The following is a 10,542-nucleotide window of genomic DNA, read 5'->3' as shown; positions in this document are numbered from 1 at the left end:
TCTTTCAAACTTCCAAATTTATTCTGCACTTGCTCCACATTTCAGACACAACTAGCTGGGAAATGTGTTAAACTCACCCTATTGCTGATTTCCCAGTGTTTCCACTGACAGCTCTATGATGGAAAAAATGCTTCCTGTCAATCAGAGTGCAAAAATCAATTTATTATCAGTTTGATTTATTTGTATGCTTCACAACAACGTCGTCTCAGGGTAGTTTACAGATGCATCAGTTTAAACCGGTTCATAATAGATAGTCTAGCTAAGGAAAACAGATTGCATTAAATCTAGACTTGGATCCAGTCCTGAGCTGCATGAGGTGATGGTGGAAAGAAAAAACCTGCCTTCCCACAGAAAGGCTGAGCCTCCGGCAGAGCCCAGTTCAGGGAGGGCGGTGTCACATGTCCCATGATGTGAGAAGCAGATCTGATCCATTTGTTCCTGTAGATGCTGATGGGTTGCATTTCCTCATCCAGCTGAAAGTCCAGGTGTCTGTAATCTTCCACCTCTTCACCCAGGATGTAAACATGTTTACTTCTTTTCCTCCTGAAGTCAACAATCATCTCTTTTCTGGTTTGTGCAGAAAACGATGTGATTTTCTCTGCACCATCTCACAAACTGACTGAGCCTTTCTCTGTACTCTGCTTCTTGTCCATCACTGATACGCCCCAAGCCTGCAGAGTAATCAAGAGTATTTCTGCAGATGGCAGGACTGAGAGTTGTACTGGAAGTCTGTGTACGGTGTGAACAGAAAGGGAGCGAGTACAGCGCCTTGTGGTGCTCCAATGCTGCTGAGCACCGTCTCAGACATACAAACTTTCAGTTTGACCAGTTCATCATAAATCCAGGTGGATGTGGAGGTCTTCATCTGGAATTTATGGAGCTTCTCACATAACATAGCAGCTTAATTGTTTTAAAAGCACTTTAACATGATCCTCAAAGTGCTTCCTGATTGGTCCAGATGAGACTGGGCTCCCTGAACAGGTAGATGATGGTTTCTTCCTCGACTAAGAACATTAAGTAAACCATAATGGGTCCTGGAAGGTGTTGACTCACTTGTGGAGGTGAGCCAGTAAGATCCTCTGTAGGACATTCATGGTGTGAGATGTTATTGCAGCTGGTCTGTAGTCATTTGGTTCAGATGGTTGGGATTTTTTTAGGTTCTGGAACAAGGCAGGATGATTTCCAGAACAGGAAGTTTTTTCTGACTCTGAAAAGTAGATGAAGAATCCAGAAGGTATGTAAAGAACTGAACCATAAGAAGCCTGAAATCTTCTTCTTAAATCCTTGTATATTTTTAAGTTTATGGGTTTTGAAGGGAAAAAGAAATGAAAGAGAAGCTGTGCCATGTCCACAGCTGAAAGTCATCGTAGAACAGCGTGTTGCCTTCCCACGCAGCGTTTATCTCCTGTCAGTCACAGCAGAACGTGTGCTCAGGACCTCGTTTTTCAGGGATAGATGAAATGTTGAAGCTCAGGTTGTACTGAGAAATGCTTAAAGAATTTATCTAATCTGCTCCATAACAGCAATACAAGCTGTTTCCACTTACAGCTAAATCCAGTGCAAGCAGCTTGAACGGAGCCAGTAAAGAGGATGATGGTGCCCAGTGAGACTCATGGACCATGTGAGTTAAAACTTAACTCAACTTCATTTATGAACCACTTTAATACGACTCCAACAAAAAAGTAATACATTAAAAATGTGAGATCTGAATAAAAGTCAAAAGGAATAAAAAGATAAAAGAAAAAGAAAAAAGTAAAAGAAAAAAAAACACTAAAAACAGTGAAATAGAGAAAATAAGAAACAGAGTCTCAAACTGGGTGGAATGCCAGGTCAAAAAAAAAATGGGTCTTTAGGCAGGTTTTAACGATCATCAGATGTGGATCCTCTGACCTTCAGCGGTGAAGAACTCCACAGTTTTGGAGCAGCAACTGCAAATAAGACACACAATGAGATGATGAGATTTTAGATACCTCAACTAGGAATCTCCACAGTCTGTCACAATGGCATGGAGGTGAGGACCCAACAGCAGGAGACGGGAGCCAGAGACACAGAATCATTCATCCATTCATTTTCCTCACTGCTTAATCCAATTCAGGGTCGGGGTGAAGCTGGAGCCTATCCCAGCTGTCTTTGGGCGAAAGGCAGGGGACACCCTGGACAGCTCGCCAGTCCATCGCAGGGCAGACGCAGAATCAAGGTTTATTTAACATAAGATCACTGAACTGAACAGAAGGCAAGAGAACACAGAAGGCTAACACAAGCAAACACAATGGACCAACAAGGTGAACCAGGTGAATCTAACTAACAGGAACAATGACTACACAGGAAAGAAAGACAATTCAATACAATTCAGCTTTATTTGTATCGCGCCACTTCACAACAATGTTGTGATAGGGCACTTTACATACACATCATTTCAAACCAATTCATACATATCCTATAATAGAAACCAACTGATTGCATCGAGTCATGACTTTGATCCAATCCCCCATCCTGAGCTGCACGAGGCGACAGTGGGAAGGAAAAAACTCCCCTTTAACAGGAAGAAAACCTCCGGCAGAACCGGCTCAGGGAGGGCAGCCATCTGCCTCGACTGGTTGGGGTGGAGAGGACAGGAAAGACAGAGCAACATGTACAGCTGCACTTATTCAGGAAGACCTGCTGAAAAAAGGAGAAATAAGTTAGAGACGGCAATATTGGCATATATTTATACATTAAAACATTAGAGAAATGGAGCGAGGTACTTCTCAGTGCATCAGGTAACATCCCCATTGCTACATAAGTAATGGTTGGCTAGACTACCCATAACTATAAGAGCAATGAGCATAACCTGGACAGTTGGGTCCCGTACATGCAGACACCAACTCAGGAGATGCTCATATCCTAACTATAAGAATCATGGAAAAGGAAGGTTTTCAGCTCGATTTTAACCAAAGCAAACTAAAAAGGGAAAAATTACCAAACAAAACAAGAATCTGGAACTTAAAAAACACAAGAAACAACAAGACATGACACAGTCATCTGAAGCTAATTCCACACTGTGGTAGAAAAGCTCCACAACATTCACTCCTGACTTTTCAGAGAGGAGTTCCCACCTGCTGACGCTGCAGTTTTCCTCAGGAATCAGGAACGTTTGCAGCCAAACACACAAAGTCCAGCTTGACAAGCAGATGGGACAGAGCCATGGTTGTGGTGATGGAAGGAAAAGGTCATCTGCTTTCATTACAGATGACCTTGTTGACGCTTCATTTTCCTTATTTGAACTTCATTAAACCTCTTCATCCAACTGGTCATCCACATATATCAGTAGGAATATCTGAATTTTAGTGCTGACATCTCATCCCAGTGATCTCCCCTGTGACTGTTCAGTAGTTACATCATGATCCTAACAACAATGTATTTGTATTTGTTGTGTTACTTGTCCAGTTTTTAGCTCAGAGGTTGTAATTTTATTGATGCTAATAGTGCCTCTACACCAGGACCAGTCCTGGAGATCTACTATCCTGTAACTTTTAGATGCATCTCTTCTACATCACATCTGACTTCCCTCATCCAGCCATCACTGGGCTCTGCAGACACCTGGTAACGGGACATTCAGGTGTGCTGGAGAAGAGATGCATGTAGATGTTGTAGGAAAGCAGGTCTCCAGGACCAGTATTGGGCTCCGGCTCGCTCTGATCAGTGTCATGATGACGCCTGCAGGGGCGCTTGTGTCTGGTTTCTGAGACTGTTGGGTGGACCACTTTTATAGAATATTTATATCATATAAAACTTAAAATATTATTCCGTAAATATTTTGGAAAACTTTAAATATTTTAAATAAATAAAAAGTAAAATATGAAATAAAATATAAAACAGCACATTTAAAGTAAAATATGTCATGTAAAAAAACATGTAAGAGTGTTTCCTGATAATTAAAGCATAAAAATGTTGATGGATCATTTAATATAGTTGTTTATATTCAGGTATCTACCTTGGCAGGGCAGCGTTGTCATCCTCGCACTCATGAAACTATTATTCTTGCCAAGTTGCTTGGCTCACAAGGAACAAGTTGTACTTTACCTTGCAGGGGAATTTATGACAAAAAGTCAAATAAAAGATGGAAAGAAAAACGTTTTTTCACTTCATAAAACGCTGTCGTGTCATGAAGTTGTTAAAAGTTTAATTTGATGTCCATAACATTCTCCTCCGGACCCCTTTTTTATTTCATTTCAAGAGCTTGTGTTTTTCTTTATTTTACATTTTCTTTGCAGCTTTCGAAGGGATGAAAAGATGATTAACCTAATTGTGAATAATTGAAAATCTCAGAGAGAAAAGTCCTTGAAGCAAGACTTTATCTGAAACTCTTCGTTACACAGATGGCCTGAAAGAGCTTCAAAAACTGTCAAAGCGATCAAAATGAACTTATAAACGTTTTAATGTGGTGAGAAAGAACAAGCGTGAGACACTAAGATCAGCGTCATTCATCCTCGGCAGTGAATATCTGTAATTTCCTGATATTTCTGTCCATGTAAACTGAACTAAAACAGGTTCTAAGTGTTACGTTTTCCTCCTTTGGAATAAGTAAACGAAAGAAAATGATTAAAATACCACCAGATCTGCCCGACTGGAGCTTTGTCCTGAAGTTTACAGCTGTGTGGTGGAGAGCATCCTCAGCACCAGCATCACGGTTTCTCCTGGTGTGGATGGATCGCTTCCTCCTACTCGGATCAAGTCAGATTTTATCTTTATTAGGCTAAGTTGGTTTGTGTGTGTGTGTGTGTGTGTGTGTGTGTGTGTGTGTGTGTGTGTGTATGTGATAGAGAGAGAAAGAGAGAGGTGTGTTTTTCATTATTTTTTGTGCGTTTCATTATGAAAAGCACTTTGTGCTCCTCATGTTTGAAAAGTGCTTTATAAATAAAATTTGATCAATTGATTGATTGATTATCTTTTAGTTTATTTTGTTCTACACATAGATATTTTAGTATATATTTAACACTTTACTGAACAAATCTGAAACATCCGGTACTGAATTCCATGCTGTCTCATGTAAATGTGTCCTACTAGACAATAAAGTTCCATGATCCTCATGCTGACGTATGAAGTGTTCGTTCATTCATTCAGTTATTATCCTAACCGCTTAATCCAATGAAGGGTCGCGGGGAAGCTGGAGCCTATCCCAGCAGTCTTTGGGCAAAAGGCAGGGTACACCCTGGACAGCTCGCCAGTCCATCACAGCGACAAACAACCACTCCTAATTTAGAGCATGTCTATGGACGGTGGGAGGAAGCTGGAGTACCCAGAGGGAACCCACGCATACACGGGTAGAACATGCAAACTCCACACAGAAAGGCCACTGTCCAAGTCTCAACCCAGCTGAGGATCAAACCAGCAACCTTCTTGCTGTGAGGCCACTGTACTAACCACTGTGCCACCATGCAGCCCCTTATATTTATAAGTGGGGTTTTTTTGTAGTGTTTCTCCTGCAGAGTTACAGACAAAGTTACATCCTTCCAAAGTCTCTTGGCTAAACTGCATCCTGCTCCCAGAATAAATGTTTTTTTCTGACACAAGCAGGCAACGCATTTCCATCTACATTAGAAAACACAGACTTGGCCAGGTAACATTTATTCTTCCTCTCACAGAACATTTTCACGTTCAGAAACTACCTGTGAATTCAGAATTTGTTCGCTCTGCTCCATCATTTGAGCCGGGAGTCACAGAGTTCAAGGCATCGTCTGAAAAGCTGCTCAATCAAAAGAAAGCCAAAGTTTCTCTTCTTCTGACTTTCAAGGTTTTAAGACATAAAATGTATTCTATTGAATTTAAACACTCTTCCATAAAAAATAAAAAAAAATACGTGGCAGCTATCTCATCCATCAGTGGGAAAATAATTAGATTCAGACTGCAGCCAAATAAATCCAGCAGAGAACAGAGGCAGTTTGGGCTGTTTCCATTAAACCACAACAAGCAGACACGACAGGCATTATTTACTGATCAGCAGCGGCTGCAGGAGCAAATATCTGCCCACCAGCGAGTCATAATTAATGATGACTCTGCAATAGTACCAGTTATCACAAAGACAGCTGTGACGTTTTCCTCGCCTTCATATGTTTTATACGGACATGACAACTGCAATAAGCTGCAAAACAACTGCATGTTCAAATATATTATTAGAGAAAATAAACAGTTGTTTAGACAGAGAAACTGTCACTAGTAAGTAATTAAATCAATACGAGAGCATAAAGCAGGGAAGCTGAAAAAGGAAATGCATGCTATTATTTGCTTTTGATGCTGTTATCTTCAGGTCACAAAGCTCATTTTTGTGTGAAAAATTCATTTATTCTAATTTCAAACAACCTGCCTTTTGTGTTATTGAAATAATCATTAATTCTTCTATTAGTCTGTGTTTATGTGTGATTTTATGCTCCCTTTGTTTGTGTATCTCTCGTTTTTACTCTGCTGTTATCGTGGCCCTGTGAGTGCATTTTTGGTGATTTTTTATATTTAACTTTATATTTAACTATTTTAAGTTAATTACATGTTTTATGGAATGAAGTACACTGGCAAACCTCTAGTTTTTAGATGGAACCTCTCACAATAATCTTTCTAATAATGAATATTAATAATTACATACTTTTATACAGAAATTAAATGCAGTAGTTAAAATAAATACTTCTGCATTTTGTTCTTGCTGGTACTAATACGGTTTGGTGACAAAGTCAATATATCGTTATGAACAGGAACAGTTATGCTCCTGCAGTGAGGAGACATACTAGATGAGCAGGTGTTGGCTTTTCTGGAATAATCGGGTGTCCTCTGAAATAAAAGAAAAGTGTTGACAATTGAAATAATCTGGAACACTGACACCATCAAAGCAGCAGCAAATGATCAGGACATGGAAGGTAACCAGCTGCAGATGGTTCTCCAAATTAATAAAAACATGACTTGTTGGCTTGAAAATATTAAAATAAAAAACATAAAAGGAGACAAAAAGTGACATAAAACAATTGATTTGCAGCTAAACTTTGATATGAAGGCGTAACACTCAGATTTAAACCGGAATAATTGCTGCCACCTGCTGGGGCAAAGTCATCATCACAGTATGTGCAAGCAGTGGAAACAGATCTTTGCTTTTTGTGCAGCATGATTTGAAAAGATAATGGATACTTTGATGTGTGTCACCGCTCCAGAACCACTTTTCTTTACCACAGTTTTATGTCTTCAGCTATATGGACAGAAGATTAAAATGAAATCATGGTGTTTGGAACCTAAGATTAGTGTTCAGCGTTAACAACTGATGAAGCCAAAAGTCATTTCTGAACTCTGAGCTGAATTTTAACAATCATATTAAAGCAGAACTAGTTTTTTACCATCATGATGCAGCATGACCTGCGCATCAAGAATTCATTTAAACATGTTGCTGCTGGTGTGCAGAGCTCTGAGTCTGTCCAGATGTCTGATCTGCAGATGATATGTTCAGAGATCATCGGGGTCAAGTTTGTTGTCAATCCCAAGAGTTAAAACTCATCTAAGTGAGGTTTTTCTGCTCCTAATATCCAGAACAGATAACCTGAAACTGGACCTGGGATCCAGATCATAGTTTAGCTGAACAAATCTGAAAACCCTTTAATTTTCCAGTTTTACTTGTTTCTTTCTGAATAAATCTGATTGCACATGTAGAATGTGATGATGTCTTTCCCATAGTATCATGTTATCCACCAAATAAATTACTTTTTGTTTTAATTCTCCTACTTCTACTGTACTTTTTTCCCTCTTGTATTTTACTTAATGTTTTATGTGAAGCACGTTGAGTTTTATATAAAATGAATAGTGACATGCCTTGCATTGTTTCAATTTAAAAACAAAATGTTCGACCAAAGAGTTGGAGAAGCAGAAAGTATTTACCCAGTATTATTTCACATGTGCAGGTAGAAATGTGTTGGACGTATGTCTGATGCTTCAGTAGTGTGGACTGTAGAGGAAACGCTGAAACCTTCTGCCACCTCTTCCTCTGGAATGTCATGTTAGCATAACTGAATCATCTGCACATTGATGATTTTTTATATGAAGATGCTACAGTCATACATGAAAAACAAATAAAAACATTGATTTTGATCACAGTCACAATTCCAAATCTAAATAAAAACAGAACACAATGATTTACTAAACCTTTTTAACACATATTCATATTCAATTATTTACGCTACAGTGACAAAATATTTCATGTTCAAACTGAAAAATAAATATATTTACTCATTTTGAATTAAAAAATTAAAAACAACAATGTTGACCAAAGTGCCACATTATGGGGAGTTAAAACTAAAAACAGAATAAGTAACATACAAGAGGACAATCAAAATGTAAAATACTACTTCTAATAGTAGAAAGTTTACAATAATCTAAAAACAATTAAAGAAAAAATAAAATAAAAGCAAATCAAAATAAAATCAAATAGCTGGGAAAGGGGCAACAAAAGACTGAGAATGTTGAGGAATGCTCAAAATAACCCGTTTGGATCGTTCCATAGGTAAATGTGTTAACTGGACATGGGTGCCATGGTTGGGTATAACAGGAACAAACATTTCCAATAAAAGTTTATTAGCATGAATTTTAAATATTTTGTCTTTCTAGTGTATTTAAGTGCAAATAGGTTAAAAAGCATTCTTAAATCAATGTAGTCTGTAGGTGTCAAACTCTGTCCCATTGACCAATTTTGACTCGCAGTGCAATTATATTTGGCCCACAAGTCAATACCTAACGACTACTAGAGCTGGCCCGCCCAGTTACACAGCACATGCACTGCCAATATTACAAACCCCAGAATGCTCCAGTGGTGGTTTGGTGCATCAATCATGACAGGATCCTCTCCTCTGTTGACAGTAGTCATAGCAACTTCAAGCTACTGCAGCAAAGAGGGCAAAATAAGCTCCGCCCTTCAATGTGAGAGTATTTGTAAAAAAAAAAAAGTGCTGACGAAAGTTTCTAAACTTGTGTGCCCAGAAAAATACAAGAGCCTGAGCAGAAACCCAGTCGCTGATCACATGTCATTTTGCCACCAATCTATGAGGTTAATTGTTTTATGTGGAATTCTTTTTCAAAAATATCAATGGGTCCCTGCTTTTTGCAGATGACGTGGTCCTGTTGGCTTCATCTGGTTGTGATCTCCAGCTCTCGCTTGAGCAATTGGCTGGGACGAGATTAAGCTCCTCCAAATCTGAGACCATGGTCCTCAGCTGGAATAGGGTGGATTGCCCTCTCCGGGTCGGGAGTCAGGTCCTGCCTCAAGCGGAGGAGTTTAAATATCTCGGGGTCTTGTTCACGAGTGATGGAAGAATGGAGCGTGACATCGACAGACATATCGGTGCAGTCTGTCGTGGTGAAGAAGGAGCTGAGCCAGAAGGCTAAGCTCTGGATTTACCAGTCGATCTACGTTCCTACCCTCACCTATGGTCATGAGCTCTGGGTCGTGACCGAAAGAACGAGATCTCGTATACTTCTTCTTATGCCACTTGATTCCTTGTGGAACATAGGGCTGCAACAACACTCCTCCATAGCACTCAGTTCTGGCTGGTCCTCCTTAGCTCAGTCCACGTTTTTCCGGCAGCCTTCATCTCAGTTTCGATGCTTCTCCACTAAGTCTGCTTCGGGCAATCCACTTTGAGCTTGCCTTGAGGATTCCAGTCAAGGGCCTGCCTGGTGATGTTGTGTGCAGGTTTCCGCAGAGTGTGGCCAATCTAGTTCTATTTTTGCTTTCTAATCTCAAACTCTATTGGAGTTTGGCTTGTTCTCTCCCACAGTTGTTTATTTGGGATCTTCTCTGGCAATCTGATGTTTGAGATGTTCCTGAGGCATCTGTTGATGAAGGTCTTGAGCCTGTGGGTGCTGGTCTTGGTCACTCTCCATGTTTCTGAGCCATAGAGCAAGACCGATTTCATGTTGGTGATGAAGTGTTACTTGTTACGGAGTGAGAGGGCAGTTTATCTTCAGATCTCAAAGGTCTCAAAGTGTTGAAGGCATGTCGTACACAGGCGGCTGAAATGGGTTTCCTCCGCAGGGTGGCCGGGCTCTCCCTTAGAGATAGGGTGAGGAGCTCGGTCATCCGGGAGGAGATCAGAGTAGAGCCGCTGCTCCTCCGCATCGAGAGGAAGCAGTTGAGGTGGCTCGGGCATCTGGTCAGGCTGCCTCCTGGACTCCTCCCTGGTGAGGTGTTCTAGGCACGTCCCTCTGGGAGGAGACCCCGGGGAAGACAGAGGACACGCTGGAGGGATTATATCTCTTGGCTGGCCTGGGAACACCTCAGGATCCCCCCAGCAAAGTTGGCAAATGTGGCTGGGGAGAGGGAAGTCTGGGCTTCCCCGTTTAGGCTGCTGCCCCCGCGACCCGACCCCGGATAAGCAGTGAATGGATGGATGGATATCAATGTTGGCCTGCAAGTTTGTCCAATTGTAGTCTATTTTTATTCATGTTTTACACAATGTCCCAACTTTATTGGCACTGGGGTTGTAAAAGAAGAGTCTGTAAATGTTCAAGCAAACAAATGAGCCGCTTTGCTGTGAGTTT

This window comes from Telmatherina bonti, assembly GCF_933228915.1.
Source record: "Telmatherina bonti genome assembly, chromosome: 5".
Classification (NCBI taxonomy): domain Eukaryota; kingdom Metazoa; phylum Chordata; class Actinopteri; order Atheriniformes; family Telmatherinidae; genus Telmatherina; species Telmatherina bonti.
The sequence above is the reverse complement of the archived record's forward strand: the minus strand, read 5'-3'. Positions refer to the sequence as shown.